General features: G+C 40.8%; 1 long non-coding RNA gene across 1 annotated transcript; it reads right to left on the reverse strand.

The window, feature by feature from the left end:
- Positions 1-1,853: 1,853 nt before the first annotated feature.
- LOC309436535 lies at positions 1,854-26,339 on the reverse strand. Its single transcript, XR_014183360.1, has 6 exons — positions 25,986-26,339; positions 22,861-23,649; positions 17,895-18,043; positions 10,348-10,482; positions 6,428-6,476; positions 1,854-4,073 (listed from the first exon to the last, which is right to left on the reverse strand). It is a non-coding gene; the product is annotated as an uncharacterized lncRNA (long non-coding RNA).

The raw sequence follows: 26,339 nt of genomic DNA on the forward strand, positions 1-26,339 counted from the left end.
GTGTGCAGTTCTGGTGCCACAGGATAAAAATGATATAAAGCTACTGGAGAGTGTCCAGAAGAGGACTACGAAGTTGGTGAAAGGTTTGAAGGGGAAGCTGTATGAGGAGCAGCTAAAGTCACTTGGTTTTTTCAGCCTGGAGAAGAGGAGACTGAGGGGAGACCTCATGGCGGCTACAGCTTCCTCACAAGGGGAGGACGAGGGGCAGGTGCTGAGCTCTTCTCTTCAGTGACCAATGACAGAACCCGAGGGAATGGCAGGAAGATGTTCCAGGGGAGGTTTAGGTTGGACATTAGGAAAAGGTTCTTCACCCAGCGGGTGGTGGAGCACTGGAACAGGCTCCCCAGGGAGGTGTCACGGCCCCAAGCCCGACAGTGTTCAAGAAGAGACTGGACAACACCCTCAGACACATGGTGTGAACTGTGGGGTTGTCACATGCAGGGACAGGAGTTGGACTCGATGACCCTTGTGTGTCCCTTCCACTCAGGACTTTCTATGATTCTTTGTTTCCATTCTATAAAGGGTAAACCAGTCCAAATAAATAAGATTGATACCAGTGCACCTCCAGAGCTGGAACCAGACACCAGCTTTTCCTGTGATTTGATAAACCGGAATTAATCATTCTTTTCCATGTAGCTCTAACCTCATTCCAGCCAAGTTTGAAGACGGAAGCATTAAAAAAAATTGCATTACAAGAACTTGCAATACTTAAACATAGTATTGTGGTTCCAAGAGATCCGGGAGAAACATGCTTTGGAGAGCTCTCCAGACTTGTGAACTTGTGGTTCACTGATCAACAGGTTGGGAAAAATGTGTAGTCATGATCTTTGGAGCATTGCCTGAAAAACGTGCCCTGCAGATGAGTTGCTAATATGGAACCTGCTCAGATCAGATGTACACATGTTGAAAGTACAACTTAATCCACCGTGATTCTTTACTATCCTCTGGGAATGTTCTAAGTGTGTCTGTGGGCTTTGCTGAGCTCCAGGCATGACTCTATCTAGGTTTGGGGAGGGGAAGGGACCAGGAAGCAGGAGATGAGTCACAAATGGCAACCATCAGTGGGGCTGAAATCCAGAAAATGTGTGGTTTTCGTCTTTTCATCTGTCAGGAGAGGCATGAAACTTAACACTGACAGTTCAGTCTTCATTCCTGGGTGTAACATTCAACACTTGACAGAGGTGGAAGAGCAGCCTTCTCAGACATTCGTTAAGGATTCTGCTTGCAGATCTCTCCATATCTCAGCAAACTTGATTCACATGTCTGAGGTTACCACGACACCTAGACAATGATGATTTTTTTCATAGCAAGTGCTGAGAGTCTGGGAAATTAAATAAAACCTTAAAATAAATACTGTTGTAACAAATGGGCTTTAAAACTGTTCTCCAGATCTTGATCACCTCCACAGCCTTGTCTGAGAAAAAAACGTTAAAAGCTATTTTTCTAATTTCTGGTGTGCATATGTGTGTATAGTCACACATATTGAATTTAAATCCTATCCAACTTGCAGTTTTCAGATAGAGTAACAGATAGTTTTTAAAGCCCTTGAAACAATCTTATTATTCCCTGGCAGACAAGTAGGTTTAATGGCAAACCAGAATTATTTTGTACCATAATTTGGCCATTCACATTATTCTGCATATTGAGTGTGATCAGAAACCACAGCATTAGATCAAGCACTGGGAAAAGAGGCCAGGGAAGATATTTTCAGAAATATAGACTGGAATTCTGCTTTGCGTATCAATTGGATCATGCAAAGGAACAGAGGGATACTTGGGATGCAGAGAAGTAATGCAGCTTTGGGAACTCCTGGGAAAAATCCTGAATTATCTTACCAGGGAATCCTTCTTGAACTCTCACTTGAGAGTGGCAAACTCACACCATTGCTCTTAAAAAGACCTAGAGTTTGCCAAGCTCTGTGGCCACTCAGCTCTGCTATGCTCATTGCGCATCCGTGTCTTTTTCATGCCAAAGTCTCCTTGTGCCTCAGAGAAGAGATCAAAATAAGCTGCCCATCACATTTGCAATTTAGTGCTCTATAATCCCATCTTTGGCATCTAGGCCAGCCTGGATGGGGCTTTGAGCAACCTCATCTAGTGAAAGTTTGGATCTTTAAGGTCCCTTGCAACTCAAACCATTCTATGATTCAATGCAAGGACCAGCCAAAATCTAATTCAGAGAAAGCAGAATTTCCTACAATCCAGGCAAAAGTCATGCCAAATGGTCTCATTTCCTGAAGGGGTCTGATTTCACATGCTCAGCTTCTGTGTGGATAATGATTTGCAAGTTACACCTTTCCTATATCCATTCCTACTATAGATTGCCACTCACCAGGTCAAAAAGAAAATTTTCATTTTTTAGAACTGAAATGCAGAACAGAGAGGGCATCCCCCCAAGAGAAATCTGCACAAAACAATATTAACTTCAAGGCAGGTCAAATGTTCACTGACACATCTTGACAATGCCCCTTTTCTTTACATTGACTCTACTTGATTAAACTGATTGAAAAGCATTTCATACTTGTGCTTTGTCAGTCTATATTTTGGGCTTCATGAACAAAATGATACTAGATTGACTTACCCAGATACTTCACAAAGCTTGTCATGTTGAATTAATTAATGTTGCTCGTACAGCATGAGAATATGGAGATTCATCTTTTCATTTCTCCATTTGCTTTATAACCAAACAAGGGGATGATAAAACATTACATTGGTAGTTAGTAGACATTTTAAATGTCTTTGTTTCTTTAGAAACATACAATGGAAATATTACAATAATTGTCACACACATCATGTAACGTTAGTTACATAAAACCAGAAATACTACAGTAGTAACCAACAGTAGTAATGAATAAAACTGTTTTCTCTTCTTTCCCTTCCTTTTCTTTAATGGATGGTGGAGAAGCTGATCACACATGCAATCACTCTTTAGAAACCTGAACACAGAAAATTTTACTAAATCGCCAAAGTCTTGGGGGGAGATTTTGCACAGAAGTCTTGTGATATTGATAGTGAAGTCAGTAGAATTTTATTAACTTCATTTAAAACACAGTAGTGCTTCTCCCAGCTCACTTATAATACCCTTTTGGGGTTTTGGAGGTTTCTTATTATATCCAAATGCCTTGTTATTAAACACTATGCCTTAGTAACGCTGAAGTCCATTTTCATGCATTTCTTTTTGTACTAAATAAAACAAGCAAGCAGTGTAAAACATAAAATATGTCAATAAGTTTCATGCATGCAATTAGAAGCGATGATGTGAATACACTGTATTTTCAGGTGAAAAGCTGGATGAAGAATCATCAAATAAGATTGTCATTCAAAGAGATGAAAGGCGGTCAAATATAATATTGCGTCCAGAAGCTGTCATTATTTGGTTTTGTCAAAAGCTCCTTTTACCTTTTATTCCTTAGTCATAAGATACATGAAACAGCAGTTGTCACTTTTACACTGGCTCGCTGTACGTACTTTGCTTTATTTCATCAGCAATGGAGTCAGAAGTCCATATGGAAGCTATAGAAGCCCCCATTGCCAAAAGTTTGATCACTGTATTTTATAGGTTACATGCCATAAAGATACATCAATACATTTGAGTGCCTGAGGAAGTATGTACTTATCCTGGCACACTAAATTATCTCTCTGAACTCCACGGCTCAGCTCCCCTTTGGCTCAGTTCCCCATTCGTTTTCCTCTCTTTGTGGTACAGGAGCTATGAAAACCAGTCCTGGTCCTGTTACGGGTAGCTGGTGTAGATTCTGCATTGGCAGGAAGGAAAGTTGGAGGCTATAACGTCATGCTGGTGGGAAGGAGGGCAGTAGATGTACCCAGCATCTGCTGAAAGAGTGACACTGAAGATTTGCAATGGTATGTAGGCTGCTGAAAGAGGACTACACCAGATTACACCAGTTCTCCCCCAGACTGCACTTCGGGCACCAGCAAACTCAATACACGTTTGAAGCAGCTGAGCAAACAGTGTGGTCCAGAGATGTGAGTTCAAGGCCTTGTACCAAAGGTTGATTCCAACTGACCTGGTCTTTTGAAGTGGAAGGAGGAGTCAGCTTGGGGTGCCATTAGCTATAGAAACAGTGATGCCATAATTACATTGACTGGTGGAGCCACTCAGGTTTGAACATAGCTTTTCTGCCTTTCCAGACTTCAAACCTGTACCTGCTTCCCTGTAATTTGGATATCATTCATTTTTACTTCCAAAATACATTGAACATGACTGTGCTTTCAACATACTTTCGACATACTTTCAACATATTCTTACAACTTTAAACTAAATAAAAATTCTATCTTCTGCTTTTTGTTATATATTTTTTACTTAGGAATAGAAAAAAACTAGAGATAATTACACTCTTCTCATAATGGCAAAAATTCTAAGGGGGCAAAGGAGGAAGGCAGAAAGAAAGGGAGGGAAAAGGGAGGAAAGAAGAGGGAGAAGGAAGAAAGAAGAAAGAAGGGGAAGGGGAAGGGGAAGAGGGAAGGGCAGGGGAAGAGGGCAGGGGAAGAGAAGGGAAGGGAAGGGAAGGGCAGGGCAGGGAAGGGAAGGGGAAGGGGAAGGGGAAAAGGAAGGGGAAGGGGAGGGGGAAGGGGGGGAAATTTCAAAGGAGATGAGCATAGGTAGTAGCCTGTAGAAGAAATTAAGTTTTCAACTCAGCACCCAGAACTGACAAGATGAACTTTTCCAGCAGCCCTATAGCACAAAAACTAGGCTTCAGGTTGGAGCCAATAAGTCTAAGGAAGAATATGACAAATAAAGTACAGATGCACATGATATTTGTAACAAAGCAGCTTAATTAGAAAGTGATCAGAGAGCATAATGGTTATCAAATGGTACTTATGCCTGAGATACATTACAACTCATCTGCACATGCTATGAGACCCTTGCTTCCTCACAGAAACTTAGATGAGACTCCCCTGTCCCAGGCAAGTTGCCAGTTACTGTTTCTTATTATGGTAAAATGCTCAGAAATTTAGTATTGATGACTTCCTTTCTCTTAAGTTCATACTACTATTCTGCTTATATATATTTATCCAATATTCATATAGCATTTTATAAATCTGTTTGGTCAGTGAGTAATATTTTCACTTAAGTGCTTTTCAAGTCAGATATTTGAAATACCTTCCTCTTCTGTAACTGGGTCTTTGAGCTTACTTGATTGCTGATCTATTTGGTCCAACAGCTGAAAACACTCACAAATGTATAAATCCTGACTGTGAAGGAATGCAGCTTTTGTAAGATATCCAATATTGGCTTACAGATTTCAAGTGACAGGAGCAAGGTTCATGTCTAGGTAAGTAGTTTCCGGGGGTCAACTAACCACACCAAGAAGTAGGCACATCATTTCTAGCTTGATTTATTTATTTATTTCTAGCTTGATTTACTTTCCAGGAATCTAATTTCTGCCATTTTCTTTAGTGTTCAAGAGTTCATGTGACATAAATGAGTCTTTTTTTAAGCTTTTTTAAAATAGAAACTAAATAGCATATTGCATCAGTCACACTTACATAGGTTTTACAGACTTGTAAATATTATCTGAACCCTTTCCTAATGACAGACTGTTTGGTGTGTTGAGACTGGATATGATTTTCGTGGTGATTTCCTCAAGGCACCACCTCCTATTGTTACTCAACAGCCTGGCTTTTCACAGAGCATGCTCAAGCACTCTTAGCCAGAAGTTCGCATTCAGTTGTTTATTCTCTTTACATTTGAGGCTTTTTCAGTCACCACTTTTCAGATTATCCTTTGTGTAGATATGAGTTTACTCTATTTTTGGATGTATCATTTGAGCAGACCCAGCCACGGCATCAATATTGTTCTAATAACTGTTCATTCCTTGCTTCCATTATTTTTTCCCAATCTGTATCTGTCAAATAGAATAACACCACACTCACATTTTTGTCCAGACGAATGTACTGGAACTACTCAAGACAGCTCCCAATGGTTCACTGTTGTGAGTGCCCCCTGATGCTTTTGATTACCCACCGGCCGCATTAGGATGAAAACAGAAGAGCAGTGATGCATGTCTGTGTAGGTGTTGGAAGGCTGTTACTCCACTCAGAAACAAACTATATTTACCGTAATCCAGAGGGTCCTTCACAGGACCGCTTGTGCCCACCTATTCTTCTGATAACTTCTAAATGGCATTCACACAGTTCACGCTTAATTTCTTAGGGGGATGAAAGTATTTGTTCACAAACAGGATAATTTCTTATTTCACAAGTATTTTTTCATTTATTATTTAATATTTTCCTCTGTTAAAATCTTTATCCTTGTTTAAATAGTTTGTAAAACAGTCACATACAAAAGCAGGCTACAAATGATTCTCCAACGGTCAAAGCAAATGTATCACAAGTAGCTCCCATGAGTTCACATCAACTACCCCTGCGACAGCAACCTGCAGCAAACAAACAGTTCAACTTACCATGAACAATGTTCACTTATGTGTTGCAGATGAACATTTGTGATTGATTCTGAAATAATAGAACAGGAGTGAGTTTTGTGCAAATGAATAATTGAACCAACCTTGCTATCTTCAGTACAGTCTTAGTTTAGACCAACCACATTCGGCTGGAATGACAGTACTTAATGGAATACACATCATGCTGCATAGTTTGCTCAGCCAAAATTGTCTTCTGCTTGAATTAATCAGTGTACATAACACAGAAAAGCAATGCCAATTACCTCCTAGTGGAACCTCTCACAAAGTTTTGAAAGGTCTGAGGATGTGCACAAGTTACAGTGACAGCAGAATAACCATGACGTCATTCCTGCAGTCAAAATACCGCATAGTTTGTATGGTCTGTTTTTGCATTGTCCAAAGCGTAAAGGAAATTCCAGCTTTAAACTGTGTAGGCAGTCTGCCTGCCTTTAGGGTGTGAAAGCTATCATTGGGTTTTTGACTTTCCACTTTCTATTATAGCAAGTATAAGAACAGGAAGTATAAAATTTTATACCCTGGTAAATGGAGGCACCAGAAGGTTGTAGCTCAACAAAACCACTGAAGAGCATATAAGGTGAACATGGGAGAGTCACATCAGCGTAGCTGGACCTCCCACGTCTTGTTGCTCCTTTCTAGTCCCATCAAGATTTCATCCCCCTGCTCCCTGATCATGAATAGTGGCACCACCAGGAAAAATGCTCAGTGTCAAAAATTGTTAGCAACTGAATACAGTAGAGCTGGTTATACAATATCAGATGGGAATTAACTGGATCATACTGTAAACAAACTTGAGAAGGTTGTAGATTTGGTTTGTCTTCACTGTATAATATAAACAATAGCTCATACATTATGAGCAACTCACTAGGACACTTGCCTACAGCTCCATGCAGCAGTTAAACAATTGGTTTGGCATTTTCAAAGGAACTTAACTGGTTGCCATGCCACTTCAATGTATCTATATTAAAAGTATACTTATCTATCTTTGTAATGTGTTAAATACTTTCATATTTCATATTACATTTAGGCCTTCTTTCTGCGAAATTGCCAATGACAGAGAAGGATGGATTTCAGTAAACTGCCTGCTGCTCCTAGATGTAGATGTAAGATATGCAACTGAAAATTAAATTTCAGATTTCTTTCACAAAGACAAGATACACTTTGGTTTTAAATCTTGATGTTAATGTTATCGTTAAAATGGATGATTTTTTCTTCTAAGTAGTAAAAACCCCGTTGATAAATTGCTCCGCTTCCTTGCTCAGTTAATATAGCAAAGAGAAAGGGATTCTTTAGAAACATTGGTATAATGTCAAGAGGAGTTTCTATCTGGAGTTTACATTTTTAAAGAGAGACATATTTTACACTGTAGAAAATGTATTTTGCCGCAGAAAACAATAGCTGGTTTCTATGCAGTAGCCTTGAGACTTGCTTAGTGCCCATTACCTTCAATGGAGATGAACATGTATATCTGAGGAAATATTTTGGCCTTGAGTGAAAGAAAGAGGGGAAACAGCGGAATTTGGCTTTGAGTGTCTGCATAACTCCAACTTATTTTTTTAGTATAGCTGAATCTACTGGTGACTCTCAGTAGAAGCTAGCTTCTCTTGCACTGAGTATACAGCCCCAAAGAGACTTTTGTCTGGTGCTTGGTGGATGACTGAAGTGGTAGAATCAAAAGACTTTGTTCTATGGGACACAGGCTAGTATGTGGAATGGTAGAAGAGAGCCACTTTATCATCATTTTGTGTTTATCTTTGTCTAGTTTTGTTGTATTGCATAGAATCATAGAATGTTTTGGGTTGGAAGGGGCCTTAAAGATCATCAGGTTGCTCAAAGCCCCATCCAACCTGGTCTTGAACACTTCAGGGGATGCAGCATCCAAAACTTCTCTGGGCAGCCTGTTCCGGTGCCTCACCACCCTCATAGTGAAGAATTTCTTCCTTATATTTAATCTACATCTACCCTCTTTCAGTTTAAAGTCATTACCCCTTGTCCTACCACTACATGCCCTTGTAAAAAGTTCCTTTACACCTTTCTTGTAGGCCCCCTTTAAGTACTAGAAGGCTGCTATAAGGTCTACCTGGGCTGAACAACCCCAGCTCTCTCAGCCTGTCTTGATAGGAGAGGTGATCGAGCCCCCTGATCATCTTTGTGGCCCTCCCCTGGAATTGCTCTAACAGGTCCATGTCCTTCTTATGTTGGGGGCCCCAGAGTTTAATGCAGTACTCCAGGTGCACTCTCACAAGAGCAGAGTAGAGGGGGAAAATCATCTTCCTCGACCTGCTGCTCATGCTTCTTTTGATGCAGCCCAGGATATGGTTGGTTTTCTGGGCTGCAAACACACATTGCTGGGTCATGTTGAGCTTCTCATCAATCAACACCCCCAGGTGTTTCTTGTCAAGACTGTTCTCGGTCCATTCTCCACCCAGCCCGTATTTGGGCTTGGCATTGCCTCAATCCATGTTCAGGACCTTGCACTTGACCTTGTTGAATTTCATTAGGTTTGCATGGGCCCACTTCTCAAGCCTGTTGAGGTCCCTCTGGATGGCATTCCTTCCCTCCAGCGTGTTGACCACACCACACAGCTTGGTGTTGTTGACAAATTTGCTGAGGGTGCACTCAATCCCACTCAAATGCCTGAGCTAACAAACTCTTTTCTGGTGTGTGTGTCACTCCCTCTTCAGAGAGTTATGAGACATATTAAGTTTTTCAGGGTAGGAAAGAAGAAAGAGATAAATAGGTTATTTCTCTAGAAAGACCTTTCAAGCCTTTTCTGTTGGTACAACACAGTAGGCGATTCTCAATAGTGAAATGCTACCTGCTTTGCTCCTGTCCACTTTTTCACTTAAAGTAATACTGAATCTAAACTCCTGCTTCACTTTTCAGCTAAACCGTGGCAGACCTGCACCTGTGTATCAGCAATAAGAATATTAAAAAGAACAGGTAAATGTGTTGACTCTCTTCTCTTTGACATTCCTTTTCCAAACCTCTTTTGATAGTTTTCTTCCAGAAAGAGAGTGAGGAGTGTGTGCAAACACTTGTCCTCCACATCAAGCCTGACTGAACAATTTCTCTGCTGTTCTGAGCTTCTGGTGAACTGAAAATTACCAGCTGTACTGAATTGTGACAAACAGCATGTCTGTGTGTGTCTGTGTCTGTGTGCATGTGTGTTTGTGTGTCTGTGTGCATGCGCACGTGTGCGCACATGTGGAACAAAAGAGATAAACAGAAACTATCGTATCTGATGACAGCGAATTCATTTTCACATTTATGACCCAATCTAGGATTTTAATTCAGTAAAAGACAAATGCAGCCTTACCTTCTGACTATTGTTAAGATTATTTCTTGGAGCCCTCATATAGGCATTTATTGAGCACATGCAGAACAAGGAATCCTCTAATACATTTACTGGCTGAGACATAGTTAACAAATGCAGCCATCATTGCACAGGTTTGAAAAAGAAAATGAGATTGGGCTAGTGAAGAAGACAGGTATTTTAGAGGTATGCGGCTTCCTCTTCATTTGTCAGGATAACAGACCCACATCCAATATCCTCAAAATGTACAAGCTAAATTTATCATCTTCTAAAAAGATTAGAAGCAATCAGGTTATTGAAGCTTAACGAGCTAACACTCCTCGCATGATTTGCAATGACAAACAGTAACTCATTAAGCTGTAATAACACATTTGCCACCTTTTGATGTCTATACTCTTAGTATTACAGTGGTAAGAACCTAAGCTTTTGTGTGTGCTACATCACCTCTTCCACGTCAAATTAAACCACAACAGCTATAAAAAAAAAGTGTGGTAACAGCCCAGCTAGCCAAATCCCTGCCAAAAATTGTTTTCAATAGCTGTCTACAGAGTCTGCCAGAATACCGTCGGTGAACTCATACCATGTGTACCTTGTATGGTCATGGCTTTAAAAGGACAAAAGCTTTGCCAAAGTCTATCCATATTTTCTGCTGGAGTCTTCTCCATCACTTGTGAAATGTAGTTATATCTAATAGGAAGGAGACAGCCATCAGCACAGAGCATACCTGGGAGAAATAAAACAATGTTTTTAGACCCTGAATGAGAACAGTTCATGTTGGAAGAATGGGACTACCCAGGCTGAGATAAATAATTGCATCCTGAAAAAACACTTTAAAAACACTTTTTATGAATTGCAGTTATCTGAGAGCCAGGGAGATAAACAACTGTTTCTCAGTGTTCAGAGTGTTAACTAAAACCCATACCTGATTTTCTCAAAGGACATTTGAGAACTGAACCTACTGTAAAAACTACCTCCTTTCTGGACAACACTCTCCAGTCAATCTGTTCCCCCAAACAGACTCTGGCAGAATGCCTCATAGAATCATAGAATCATTTTGGCTGGAAAAGACCTCCATCTTTCACCAAAAGTTTGCTGTTGTGGGCAGGGACATGGGCAAGAACAGAAGACTTTGAAAGCCAAAGACCTGACTGTAATTTCCTTATAATCATGATTAGATAACTCTACACTGTGAGTGCATATAAAAGTACTACACTGTAAGTGCAGCAAGCCCATTACATCTGGGACAGGTGATCTGTATTGTACATGCACAGCAGATTTGCAGCAAGTGTGTGGGAGACAAGAATCCTCCTATTTTTAGATCTGGAATTTGGTGGCCTTTATGTTACCTGATAGAGCTAGCAGGAAGGTAGACCAACAGTATGTTTGGAGGCCTAGCAGACATCATGAGAGATGGCTTGCTGCAGAGTCCACTCTGGTGGACTTAGGGGATACAGTTCTTGTGTCTCTTTCATGGACTTGGAATCTCAGGATGGTGGGCCAGAAAGAGGTCACTGATGAAATAAAAAATGAGACCAATTCAGATTGCCCTGAATGCTGCTGCTGTTTGTTCTGCTCTGTGTATTTGCCACATCTGAGCTTGCATGGAGATTTGCACCACATATCTATGTTTTCAGGATTACCTTTTTTCAAATGGCAAAAGGGGATGGTCCTCTGATTTGACAAAATGAGGCAAAAGCAATGGAGACCTGAATTCTGGGCAGAATGGCTTGAATCACACAAACTGAAAAGGACATAAGATGAGGACAAAAAAGATGCAGAGGGAGTAGAAAGAAAAGGAATAACAAGAAACTGAGCAGAGAAAAGAAGGACCAGAGTGGACACACAGGAACAGCTGAAAAGGAACGAAAGGCAGCAAAACCACCTTCAGAACCTGGAAGCCATGAAACATTACAGTTTTGCAAATCAAACTTCTATCAAGGATCAGACTTATTTTTGTAACTGAGTTTGCCAGGAAAAGAATGAAGAAATACCCAGCTCCAAAGACTCGGGCTGAGCCTGGGTGTCAGCTCATTTCAGAGTAAAGCTCTAACAGCAGGGAAAGTGTTGTGCCCATGTGTAAGGGGAGCATTAAGGACAGCATGGTCAGTGAAAGCACTGCCCTTACTGACCATGTGGCAGATGAGGGGCAGCAGGAGGGGATGCAAACAGGTTCAGCAGACCACTTCCCAGAGAAGAGAAAGTGGTCAGTAGGAAACTCCTCCGTTCTCTCTCTGTCACCCACAATGATGGATGAAACTCTCTGCAGCCCTGCCCTGCGCTTTCAGTGAAAGAATCCAGCCAGCTTTCTCATAATGGCAGAAGTAATTAAAAAGAGGATCAACTTCAGAGGAACATGAAGCACACACCAAAATTCTGTCTCTTTAATGATATCCCCTACATACTTTACTGGCAGGGATTCTCCTAATCTAATACCTGTTAATTTTCTTTCTAATTAGGGCTATAGCTCACCAGAGGCTGTTTTATACTTAATTTGTGTGGGTTTTATTATATGGCTCAACAGTCAACCAACCAGTGTATGCATCATGTGATCCTGGTTGAGATCTTTCAGGCATTACTGCACACTGAGGCCCTTGGAGAGAACGTGCCACTACAATTTGTGAGTCACCCGTTCTTGCTCTGCCTAGGTCTTGTCATGTGTGTGCTTGTCAGGATTCATCTCCATCTCCATTACCCCTGGGGCAGAAGTCATAGTTTGTTTCTGCTCACTTGTCTGATTTTTAGCAGATCATATTCCCATCTTCAGAACCTTAAGCAAGTGCCATCTTTGGAGAATTTAAGGTGGAATTCTAAGTGCCGATTTAATTCAACTCAAAAACATCTTTTAGTTGACAGGAAATATCCCAAGTTCAATCATTTTACAAGGTTGACATAGACTGCTAAACAAAGGAAAAAATAAATTAAAAGCATTCTTTGTTGTTACCAAAAAGAAAACTGATTTTCTCAACTGTTTTCCTTGTATTTCTGTCATTTTTTTAATATTTTCTTTCAAGACTTTGAAATGAAGTTGAGATGTGAGGCAGATTTTATTTGTCTGAAATCACACCTGAGATCTCCGTTAATTCAATTTTTGCCAGAAAAATTTGCAGCCAAACTATGTACCAGTTAAACAATTAGCTTGGAAACAATCAGGAGATAAACAGTCCATGATGCTTTAGCACCAGAACATAAAATGTGCCAATGAAAGAACATTTTATTAAGCTACTATAAGCCAGCCCAGGGGACTGACCAATCTTTGTTTTGCTTCTAGGATGTCAGCTTCCAGGTAAACAAAGGTATTAGTACATAATTGATTTCAAATTGGTGAGCAAAGAAGGTCACCAATAGCTGTAAAATTGTAAGTATCATCCTCCATCTCTGTGGATGCCAGGAAGGATGACACCTACAAGTTGTTCAGTCACACATTGAGAATGATGGTAGCACTTGTTACGTCCTAAAACAACGTATGAATTCCAGAGAACCAACATCCTGCTTATCTGAATCCACAAAGGGTTTAATTTCCATGCAAGCAATTCCCACGACTTTGTCATTGCAGCTCCTACAAGAACAGGATAATGGAAACTCTTGCCTATATCTGCAGCAGAAATAAATTTCAGAAAATTCCTGCTTTCTCCACTGTCATCTGGTAGGATTTTACTGAAAGAGGTGCAAGTGCAAGGTCAAGATAGTGGTCATTGTTGTTGAAAACCTTCAGGAATAACACATTAAATAATAAGTAAAATAATAAAAAAATATAAATATAAAATCATTCATATAGCCAAATAACCTGATCCACCCATCTAGCCATACATCTAGTAGCTTTCAGTATGTGAGCTAGCTCCATCTAGTCGAAAGAAGAGCAATTAGTTTTGTGTATAGAAGCATGGCTAGTCAGACAATCTTCAGTGCTGTTTGGATGGGAAAACTGCAGGAATTCAAGTTTCTAGATTAGGAAGTTTACAGCAAAGTGAAAGAAGGAAGCTGGGCTTCTACCTGCTGCATGTAGATATACAAGATGCATTTGACAATTCAGAAGTGCAGTCGAGTTACCCTCCATCAGCCATGGAAGACTACTTGTTCCAGGAACAAATAAACTAGGGCACAAGGTAATGTGTTGCTTCTTTTCCACCCAACAAAATAAATCATCCTTAATTGAAACAACATACATCAGCTGAAAAGGTTCTACCTTACTGTCCCATGAAAGAACACAAAGCACAGCAAAACAGACAACCCAGGCTCTACCAGGAAAACTCACAAAACTGATGGAGCTTCAGATGGTAAGAGGATTTTTACTGGTGATGTGATATAACCATATTTTTCTGAACATGCCCCAGCAGGCCTAGGTAGATCTCTAGAAGGGAAGGCCTTGCATAGAAGAAAAAAATAGAGAGGGGAGGGCTGCAGAATACACATTGAAATTACACATTCTATGTCACCCACTCCTAGGTAGGCCTAACAAACTTATCTGAAAGAAAATGAACATATGCTTGAAGTTCATGTCCATTGGAAGTCTTTAGATAGAACGGTTCATATTCTTGACCAGGAAGTCTCTACCGCAGAGACTGCTGGAGATATGGAGGAGAGATGGCAAGGCAGGACTGACTACAGAAATGACCAGCTCCTCTGTTCTTCCACAGGCACCTGCTGTTAGCTGCTGTGAGAGAAAAGATGCTGGGCTGGATGGAACTTCTCAACACAGAGAGCAGCTCTTATGCTCTCTACTCACCTGTCACTAGTATCCCCACCTGCTCTCAGCCCCATTTCCATGCAGTGCTCCAGTCCCTGGCCTCCTTAAGAGGGACTGCAAGCATCAAGGGACATTACTGCTGATGCGATCATCAATGACTGCTGCTGGAAATCCATGCACAAATATGTGCTCTGCACAGGGAAGCAGACAGCAACAATACCCAGCTCTCCTCCCCTCTTTCCCTTCCTCCACCTGTAATTTAAATTCATGGAATCTAAGTTCCACTATATCCTCTCAGAAGGATATTTCTGTTCCTTGGGGAAGGGGTTAGCAAGGGCAAGCCATGCCTTAGTGGCACCTGTCCCAGCAGTGTACACATACCACGTGTAAACAACAATATGTGCATGTAAGCACCTGATTTTAGCCAGGACTCTTTGAATGTGTGAGAATGAGGGATAAGAGCAAATTCATGTACACAGGCTGGTCAAAATTACAATATTTTGCTCCATCTCACTAACTTTCCTCACAGAGGAGACAAAGGAAAGGTCAGATGGTGTAAGCACCTCTTCCCTTTTAAGATAAAACACAACCTTGCACATCTGAGGCATGAGGCCTGCTGTAGTCCCAAGCAGTTTGTGGTAACAAGGTAGGTTCAGTGCCAAGCCTGACATGCAAATCCTCAAGTCAGAGTCAGGCCAGGTCTAAGAGCAGCAGCAGCAGCCAGAGTTTTACACATTCCTGTGATCAGCAGCCAGAGCCTATCACATTCTCATGATCGCCAGGCAAGTCCATAGCGACAAGGCAGGTCCAATGTCAAGCTAGGAGCAGAGTCCACAGGTCAAGATCCAGCCAGGTCATGGCCAGGCATGACTGCAACACAGTTGGAGCTAGAGACCGGCACACTCACCACGTAACTCAGGCAGGGACTGCACTGCAATGGAGCCCCTGAGCAGAAGGTATGGGTGGAGGCCCCAGGTGCGGTTGGCCAGAGCAAATAAGGCACATCTATGCACTCTGGTCTCTGACACAGTTTTTCTAGGAGCTGTAGAATCAGAGAGGTGAAAAAGTGCCAAGAAACTTCGGCCTGAGCCAAGGAATACCCAGCAAAATAACAAGCCCCAGCTGTTGCAGCAGGGCTCATGCTGCAGGAGTGTCAGACAGGCTCAGACGTTTCCTGTCCCATCATTTTTCCCCAGAACATTTGAAAAACAAACAAATAATGGCTAGAGCCAATCTGCAGTGACCATGCCCAAGAGAAGAGGCAGCCAGCCAATATGACATTTGCTTTCCTCACACCCAGAAAAGCCAACAGAAAAATAATTTTTAAGGGGGAGCTAGGAGGAGTATTAAAGGCTTTGGGTTGTGGTGGATTTTAAAACAATCATTGTAAAATTTAGCACAAAGTACTAATAGTTTTCATAATGCATGGTTTATATGCAAGAGCACAGAGCCTTACCTTTGGATTTCTCCGCTTTTGTTGTTTTCAGATTTACCCTTAGGATTCTGATCATGACTTTAATTTTTATAGAATTTCTCTACAAGAAAACAAGAAGCTGGTTGAGCACGTGAACTAACTCAGACTAATTTTGAATGGCTTTCGGGCTTGTGATAACTGACTATTAAACTTCTTAACCCCGTTCTTAATGACCAGAGTGTGAGAGTCTATGCAGGAACAAAAAGTTTGCTGTGGGGATCCCCTGTTATCTGAAGCCATAGACTCTGGACCAAGCATTTCCTGTGGCTGGGCATTCATAACAATGCTTTTCCAAGACTATCTCTGACAGGTAACATAGGCAGCTATCTTCCCCCCATGAGGATTAAGAGTATCACCCTTTCCTACTCTGTGCCTAATTTCATCAAGTATCTAGGAACTGAGTATGTTCAAAATCTCTAGTCCTCTATTAGATCTCACTGAAACTGGCCAGTGGATATAAAAGATGCATGTATATGCAAAGAACAGCTAAGAAAGCAAGCAGGATTGCTTAAGTGTCATTCCTTAGGAAACCAAGCTAAGAGGAAAAAAAAAATCAATCATATGATAATCACTCTTTAATTCATTTTCACAGACAGGTTGTAAAAGCTCTGTATAAACAGAAAAGTGGGAGGTTTGGAGGGGATATATAAACACATCATAAATAAGATACCAATATCCTATATTTTGTTCAAATACATAGAGCAAACTGTCTGCAGACATTGCATACCATATGCCTTGTCTGTGAGGCAAAAGAGTGATGACATTTATAAAATGGAGTATCACAAAGGTTTTGAGTCTTGTGCAAAAGCAGAGAAAGAGAGCCCATTGCAAGGTTGACAATACCTGAGTTTTAATGCCTGAAACAACTACAGAGTAAAAATGATGTCTTTATTCTATTGTTCTTCCTATCATAGAGCAAAAAGAAAAATAACAACAGGGGTATCACTTCATCACATTTGACAAAACAGAAGAACAGCCAGCTGTTTTTCAAAATCTTAATGTTATAGGGAAAATCCAAGTAATTATTTTTTTTTGTAGTAGTAGTATTTCCCAACAAAAGAATCATGTGAAAGATCATAATATTTGGGTATTTCTTCATGCTTCACCTCCAAACTGTAATAGTCCTTTCCTACTTATTCTCAAGCATATTATAGAAAATATGGTTGGAAGTCTTCTCAAAAATCAGCCTAGTTCCTTCTTTTAACCCATATCCAGTCATGATGGAGAAATAATGCCTAAAACAATGGCAAATATCTCCCCTAATGATGGAGATTTAACAACTTTTCTAGGCAATATAATTCACTACTAGAATACCCTTTAATATTTTTTTCCCCTGGTTTGACCATGAATTTCCTTTACTGCAGTTTCGACCCAGTATCTGTTGTCTTATGCATTGTGAATGCTGTGAGAACAAACTATGCCTTCCAAGCTACCACTTGCATATCTAAGGAATATTTTTCCTTTCTTCCTTTGGATTTGTCTTTTTCAGGCTAAATAAACCTAATTCTAATTTTGTTTTCCTTGCTGATTGCAGTTCCTAGTTATTCTTTTTAATCTCTGCAAAGTACATCGATTGGGCCCATACATTTTCTGAAGTATGGAATGGTATGGAATGGTATGGAATGGTATGGAATACTCCAGCTGAGATTTCTATTCATTCACATTTTGACATCTCCTGATGTTTTCTTCTGGTTTGATTTAGTGTGTAAGTTCTGTCAGTGTGTAAGGACATTCATATTAAAAAAAAGTCACCAAATTAAAAGCTGAAGGATTAAAGCATAGTATGAGAGTTTGTGAAACACAAACTGTCAGAGTGAACAGAATTACAGTGGTAGAAGGGGTTATTATTGGGAATAACTAAAAGTTCGGAAAGGAAACAAACAACCTAATTTCCTCCTGATTGGCGCCCTACATTACTGCAAGACATAACTGCACCATGACAGGTGGCCATAAGCTCCTTTAGAATTTAAAGACTTACCAGGCATCCTCTCCTTGTAACCTCATGTCCAGTTCCTTGCAGAAGTCAAACTCAGTGTGATAATACTCGCAAAATTTCTTCAAGTACAAGTTCTTCAAGTGAATCCCTGAAGTTTGCTCCTCATGCTTTTCAAACCAGCTCAGTGTGACCTTTTAAGGAGTAGAACAGTTGTGAAAGCCCCCTATATCTGTATCAAAAATAGCGTGGTCAGCAGGACAAGGGAAGTGATCCTTCCCCTATACTCTGCATTGGTGAGGCCACACCTGGAGTATTGTGTTCAGTTCTGGGCCCCTCAGTTCAGGAAAGATATTGAAGTGCTGGAGATGGTCCAGAGAAGAGCAACAAGACTGGTGAAGGGACTTGAACACAAGAACTATGGGGAGAGGCTGAGGGAGCTGGGATTGTTTAGTCTAGAGAAGAGGAGGCTTAGAGGTGACCTCATCACTCTCTATAACTACCTGAAGGGAAGTTATAGCCAGGTGGGGATTGGTCTCTTCTCCCAGGCAGTTAGCAATAGGACAAGGGGGCATGGGCTTAAACTCTGCCAGGGGAAATTTAGGCTGGATATTAGAAAGAAATTCTTTACAGAGAGAGTGGTCAGGCATTGGAATGGCCTGCCCAGGGAGGTGGTGGACTCGCCATCCCTGGAGGTTTTTAAACTGAGATTGGACATGACACTTAGTGCCATGATCTCCAAATAGACTGAAGTTGGAGCAAGGGTTGGACTTGATGATCTCTGAGGTCTTTTCCAACCCAGTCGATTCTGGGATTCTGTGATATACTTATTTCAGCTGGATCAAGATATAGATATCGTACAGTAAAGAGCTATCTCTGCCAATAAGAGGATGAAGACTGAATACCTTGAAAGCTTTTTTCCAAATGTAGTCTCAGTGACTCTCTGCAAAATTGTGGGAAACAATTATCTCTTGAGAAGATAGTAATCTATTATCTTTCAAAACAAGTTGGGGATGCTCTAGATGGAATGTGTTCCACAATACAGCCGTGATTCCTGAAACTCTTGTTGTTCACGTTACTCTCCAACCTAACTCTAAGTTACTGCTTGTGGGGAATTGCAGACAAGGATTCTGACCAGCTCTCACAAAGTGGAGCTAAAAATAGAGGATTTACTGTTAGCAAGAGAATTTTGTAAGGCACATTAAGTTATATCAGTGCATTCTGGGCTGACCTGGTTTTCAAAATAATCTTGAGTATAATCACCACATACTAATCTTGTGGCAACACAAAATCTGTGTTTGCAGGCCACTTTCTATAGGCTCTGGGCAGCTTCTGCGATTCGCAGTTCTGTGACAACTTCATCATACAGAAAATACTCCCGCTACAGACCCTGGAAGCCTACTCCAGGACTTCTAAAATCTAAATTTCAATTCTGTGATGGGAGGCTTGCAGCTTTCAGAGCCCCCACTCTCCCAGACCTTTTAAACTTACAGTTTTGGGAAACCTCAGACTCTGCACGTGCTTGGGAATGCAACATTTGGCAATGTCCTCTTGGATCTCCCCTGAAACTGAGTTACAAAATACCTGCTTTGCCAGGAGTCCAGTGATTCAGAGGGGAAATCTACAGGACCCCTGTGTAATAAGGTAATGAAAAATACTTTAAAAATACTTAGGCTCAACAAAAATTTAATTGATCAAAATCTATTTCATTCAGATATTTCACTCTAACTTTTAAAATGGAGCATTTGCCCTCAAAAGAGGCAATAAATATACACATACAGTTCGTTTTCAGAGGTGCTCTTTCCCCAGCAGCCAGATGTTCTCTTTGCTGCACTTCACCACTTGAGGGACACTGGGGAGGGAGGAGGATGCCAGATACTCATAATTCTATTCTGCTAACAGCAAAGAGGCCATAATTTTTTGAGTTTTCAAACATTGCATAAAACATGGCTGTAATGAAAATTAATACATTTATGGCTACATTGAGCTTTCTCCCTCTAAAATCCCCTTCTGTTCAAAGTAGTATAAGCTCCATGCACCTTCCATGGTGGTTTTGAGCCAAGATAAAACAAACTATTGGTCTTCCAGTGTCTTGTCTACTGTGTCTTCCACTTTCTTCTTCTAAAATCTCTTTCCACAATGCCAGATTCTTTCCCTGAGTGAAAATTAGGCCCCTTAACCATATTTATATTAAATACAAAACAGCTTCTGGAGAGCTATAGCCCTAATTAGAAAGAAAATTAACAGGTATTAGATTAGCAGAATCCCTGCTGGCAAAGCATGTAGGGGATTTCATTAAAGAGACAGAGTTTTGGTGTGTTTTTTATATTCCTCTGAGTTAATCCCCTTTTTAATTACTTCTGCCATTATGAGAAAGCTGGATGTATTCTTTCACTGAAAGAGCAGGGAGTTTCCTACTGACCACCTTCTCTTCTCTGGGAAGTGTTCTGCTGAAGCTGTTTGCATCACCTTGCGCCTTTCCCCACCTCCCACATGGTCCGTAAAGGCAGTGCTATCACTGACTGTGCTGTCACCAGCGCTTCCGTTGCACACGGGCACAGAGTATTCCCTGCTGTTAGAGTTTTACTGTGAAATGAGCTGACACCCAGCCTCAGCCCTGTAATATTTCATGGCTTCTAGGCTCTCTGACTTTCCCTCCCTCTCTCCTTGAATGATTCTAGAACACTTTCAAGGTCCAGGTGGGGTGGGACACTGAATTCCACAGTTCGATTCATGCAGACAGTACATCTATGAAGTGGTCTTCTTATTTTTTTTTTTTTTAATCCACTCAATCCGCTGAACAGAAGCCACAAAAGATAACAAGTTGCATTGGGGCATTCTTCTACAGGAGAAACAAGTCAGTAGCAAATAAGAAGGTGGTTCCTATACAGTCCTTCCCATTTAAAGGCCTTTTAGGCTCTTTTGACATTTTGCTACATGAAACAGATCCCCCAACTTGATTGTGATTTCATATGTACTCTCCAAAATACCAACTCTTTTCTGATCCTGTCTTCACCAATGCTACAAAACAATATGTCCACATAGACATGATTGTCTTATTATGACTTCAGAAAACCAGACTAGAAAGGTGGTGGCAACAGAAGTCAGCATATCTGAACTATTAAGTTATGCAAATTGAAATATGCATCACAGTATCACATTATCACAGTATGTTTGGGATTGGAAGGGACCTCAAAAGATCATCTAGTCCAATCCCCCTGCTGGAGCAGGAACACCTAGGTGAGGTCGCACAGGAACATGTCCAGGCGGGTTTTGAATGTCTCCAGGGAAGGAGACTCCACAACCTCCCTGGGCAGCCTGTTCCAGTGTTCTGTCACCCTCACTGAGAAGAAGTTTTTTCTCAAATTTAAGTGGAACCTCTTGTGTTCCAGCTTGATCCCATTACCCCTTGTCCTATCATTGTTTGCCACCGAGAAGAGCCTGGCTCCATCCCCATGGCACTCACCCTTTATATATTTATAAACATTAATAAGGTCACCCCTCAGTCTCCTCTTCTCCAAACTAAAGAGACCCAGTCCCTCAGCTTTTCTTCATAAGGGAGATGCTCCACTCCCTTAATCATCTTTGTTGCCCTACGCTGGACCCTCTCCAGCAGTTCCCTGTCCTTCTTGAACTGAGGGGACCAGAACTGGACACAATATTCCAGATGTGGTCTCACCAGGGCAGAGTAGAGGGGAAGGAGGATCTCTCTCGATCTACTAACCACCCCCCTTCTAATACACCCCAGGATGCCATTGGCCTTCCTGGCCACAAGGGCAGAGTACTGGCTCATGGTCATCCTGTTGTCCACCAGGACCCCCAGGTCCCTTTCCCCTACACTGCTCTCTAATATGTAATTTCCCAACCTATACTGGAACCTGGGGTTGTTCCTGCCCAGATGCAGGACTCTACACTTTCCCTTGTTAAATTTCATCAGGTTATTCCCCGCCCAACTCTCCAGCTTGTCCAGGTCTCGCTGGATGGCAGCACAGCCTTCTGGCGTGTCAGCCACTCCTCCTAGCTTAGTGTCATCAGCAAACTTGCTGATAGTACACTGGACCTAGACAATTAGCATGTATTCCTCTTACAGTAACAGCTGAGATAAATAGAAATTAGCATGCTGATAGTACACCTGGACCTAGACAATTAGCATGTATTCCTCTTACAGTAACAGCTAAGATAAATAGAAAAAATTGTGCATGGCAGTACAAAGAAGGACCAGTGGGCTCGTAGTTGATGCACAGAGAGAGAGGCAGTGTAGTGAATTAGATGAGCAAAGTGCTTTGATTCGGGCCCTTTATCAAGAGGCCTGTGGGATTTAGCAGGAGACTGGGTAAAGAAGCATTGCCAGCCCTGCAATGCAAGATAGGGCTCAAAATACCATTTTTTTTTAATCCAACGAAGGCAGTGCCAATGCCAATGCATTCTATTTTGAAATCAGAAACCATAGAGTAAGGTAGAAAAAAATTAATTTTTCCAAACCTGTGCAACTCCTCACACCTTTTTTTTTTCTTCCCTCCCTCCCAGTTATATGACATTAAGGCAGTTAAGATGAGATAATACTTCAGCAAAACATCATAGTCTGTTAGATTCTTTGTAACCCAATTTTAATTGAAAATTTTAATATTTTCCTTTTATTCCTATATCTGTACCAGAAAGCATCAGTATGATCCAGAGCACAGCTGACACAAGATGGGTTCTGAATAGCTCAATACTCAATGGAAATGGGTAGAAAGGAACAGGTATTGTCCAAAGGTAACTGAGAGGCTCTGCTAGATATTTACTGATTCAGTGTTCAGTAATCTGTAACAAATATAGCTGAGACTATCAGATGGCAGAGAAATTGAGGACAGTCAACCAAATTTTTAAACATATCTTAGCAATATCATCTACTAATAGAGAACAAATGTTTACAGATTCACCTCTCCCTTCCTTGCATGTTATTGGCAAGAAAACACAAACCAACCCCCCAAAACAGTGGGTAGCATGGTGTGGATTCATCTTCACTCACACTACAGCTCTCACTTCAGAAGAGGCAGTGCTTCGTTGAGATCCAACATTCATACCAAAAGGGATGTCCTTTCACAGCCCAAGGAAGACAGTGCAGTACATTGTTCATTTCTCTTCATTTCTGTATTTCGTTATCCTATGGTTAAAATCCTTGACACAGTGAAGTCATTACAACCTTTATCACTGATTTCAATCTTGCCCTATATAAGTGTCTACTTATAACTAAGGAAAGCTTACTTGTGCAAGGACGGAGTGTTCTCAAAGTGCCATCTAAGGCAAAAATAATTCCCCAAGGAACTGAGAATCATCACAGATCTCATTACCTGCTTGTACAGGGCACTTTGAGTTTGCTATCAGTAACATGAATAGCAACATGTATTTAAAAACCAACAACATCCAAATTTTAATGTAATGAACATTAAAAATGAAAGGCAGTGAAACCTTAGTAAAGCAAATGGTAATAACAGATAGTGCTACAGTAAAACTCTTAAATCGAAATTAAAACCAAAACAAACCCCACTGCTCTTGTTGTAAAAAGGCCAAACCTCTATGTTGGAAAGGCTTTTCATCTTAGCTACATCTAGCAGTGACTTTACAGTTGTCAAAGGCTTTGAAGCAGCAAAACCCTGCTCCATGTGACAAGATGTGGGACAAAATGGTGATGCAAAAATAGGAGGATAAATATAACTAAATGTGCCACTCAGAACACAGAAAGCTGAGGCAGGTGTTGTCATAGCTGTCAGTTTTCAGGTTCCTTCTTCAGATTTTCCAAATCACATCTTGATTTTTCCTTAAAAAAACATGGAAAAGTAAAATAGGGACCAGATATGAGAGTTTTGATTTCTAGAATTGAGAGCTTTGCTTCTGAGACATTAGGGAAGACAGGAGTTTCTGGAGAATGAAATAATAGTCTTAAAATATTAAAGCCTCAGATAAAACACATAACAATACAATTTAATATTTTATAGAAATTAATTTAAAACAATTCTCACTTGTAAAAAAGTAATCTAGAAGAAATTTTAGCATGAAAACACAGAGTTGGAACTTCTTCAGAAGTCTCAGAAGCAAAAGTATCTGAGTTGTGTCATTTCTGTAAGGACTGAAATGAGAAAATCCCCACCATTGTGGGACTTTTACTAAAATAGCCAGCACGGGCAAAGGACAGTCAACTGACTTCAGCAAATGAGGGAGATGCTGGCAAGCGTAAACCTTGACCTCTAGCAGCAATATTCTCATTTCAAGACTCAGAGGTCTACACACATAACCACCTATTTCTGTCAGAGTCTGCTCTTGCTGCAGCACACCCCTGGGCAGACAGCCAGTGCAAAATGTCTCCAGCATAGAAGCCCCACTTAAGCCGTGGGTTTAACATGAACATAAATGAAGGGAGTGGTTGAAAATAACCTGCCCTTACAAGGCAATGGCCTTTCAGGATTCACAGGCTGTAGAGAAAAGACATCTGCAAACAGCAGAGTCTCCAAGATTTGCCTTTCCACATCGTCTTCTTCTACTTGGAAAAGGAAACCTTGAGCACTCTCTGTGAAAGAAGCCGTCACAATGTGGGAAAGAAAACTTTTAATGGTTTTATTTTTCCTTAAATTGTGTCTTTATGGCTATACTATCAGTAGACAAGCAGTGGAACACGCTTTTTCCCAGTTCCATACAAAGTGAGAGCAGGGGAGCATGTGCTCCTGGAACCTCTTTGCAGATGGCAAGGTTTATTTCTTTAGGCCTTTGTCTTTTCCGCTAGCTTATAATCTGCCTCCTGGCTTCCCTGGGGCCAAGGGGAAGAGGATGATCTTTATATAGCTCTCCTCAGGGACTGGGTGAATCACAGAGTAACATCTAATCCCTGTTGCACTCTGCAACTGTATAACATCCCAGCTGAATATCAAGCCATGGAAAATAAGTTTTAAATACAAAAATCAGACAGAAAGATTACAAGCACACTTGCAGCAGTCAGCGGTTTCCACCGTAAAACTCAAACTGAAAAGTTAAACAAAACAAAGGTAAGAAAACAACCAGAGATCAGGGAGAGTGCAGAAACCACTTAGAAAAGCCGGACAACATGTCCTTTATTTTGGTACTTAATTTTTCTTAAGTGTTTGAAAAATTATATTCAATAGCCATTGCGTGAATCTATTGCATGATTTTTTTGGGTGGTTGGTTTTTGCTTGGGGTGGGTTTTTTGGGTTTTGGTGGGTTTCTTTGGGTTTTGGTGGGTTTTTTCAATTTTTGTTGGTTTTGGTGTTGGTTTTTTTTATTTAATTGGAGAGGGCAAGGAGCCATGTTTGGTTTTTTTTTAAAATGTTTGGCCACCGTGTTTGGTATCTGAGCTGTATCTCATGCACTGTTTGTCATTTCACACCACTTAGAACAAATCCCAGCTGGCTGGAATCCTAGTCCTGTGGACTGTGAGTCATGGATATTAAATGACCATCATGTGAGCTCCTGCATGCTGCTGTGGTTAGTGGATGACACTGTAAAGTTGTACAGTATCTTATCGCAGGAGATCATCAGCACAAATACACAGTTTGAGCGGGAGCACTTTCATAACAACACAAAATAAATTACTTGTTTTAGCAAGCACTAAGTGAGGAGTAGGGACATGTGAAGCTGAAGAAAAGGTGCAGTATTTCTGTAAGCCACAGAAAATCGGCTGATGGTGCTGTAATAACAGAACCGGGGCAAGAAATGAAAACATACTACCTGTAATGGAAGGGTTGGCAAGAGACTTTAGATCTCCTCAAGAAAATCCTGTAGCAGTCTTTTTGATGAATAATTATAATCCAGACCAGTCTCACTGACGAAACTTACCAGGATAAAGAATTGAACACACACATTGAAGAGTCTAGCTCTTACGAACCAGAATACATTTTGGGATTCACTAAAATACCAGTCCCAATTCAGAATTCCAAAACAAGTAATGAGAACTTTTTCACTGGCATGATACAAACAATCCTTGAAGTGAATCGTTTTAGTCTAGCAAAAGCCCAAATTAGAAGATTCACTGAGCAATCCATTTCATGCTAATCAATGTCATGCAGGAAATTCATACTACAAATCAGACTGGAAAATACTTGGGGCAAGGAAGAAAAGTTATTTTCAAATAATAGCCTTTCATACCTGGATAAGGTAGTTTTATTCCATCCTAGTTATAAGCTGAGCAAGTTTCTGCCATCAGCGGTAGAATGATAATCCATTTTAGACAACATACAGGAAAACCCCGTAAGAGTGAGATGTGAAATTCCATTTCCATCTTCGTTAGCATGGGTAAGTTACTCAGGCTAGAAATTGTTGTTATCCAGTCTAAACTGTGATCCAGCTATCTTCTGCAGGTTATTATGATATCACCTACTGCTGTCAAAGGTTCTTCTGAGTCTATAATGTTTCAGTCTTCAGTAACGGCTCCAACAAAATGACTTCTCTAGCTGCCAGTTCCAGCTTAGATCTGGTTTTCTGTCTTGCATGTGTTTTTCT

Source organism: Streptopelia decaocto, assembly GCF_964273445.1.
Source record: "Streptopelia decaocto genome assembly, chromosome: 2".
NCBI lineage: Eukaryota > Metazoa > Chordata > Aves > Columbiformes > Columbidae > Streptopelia > Streptopelia decaocto.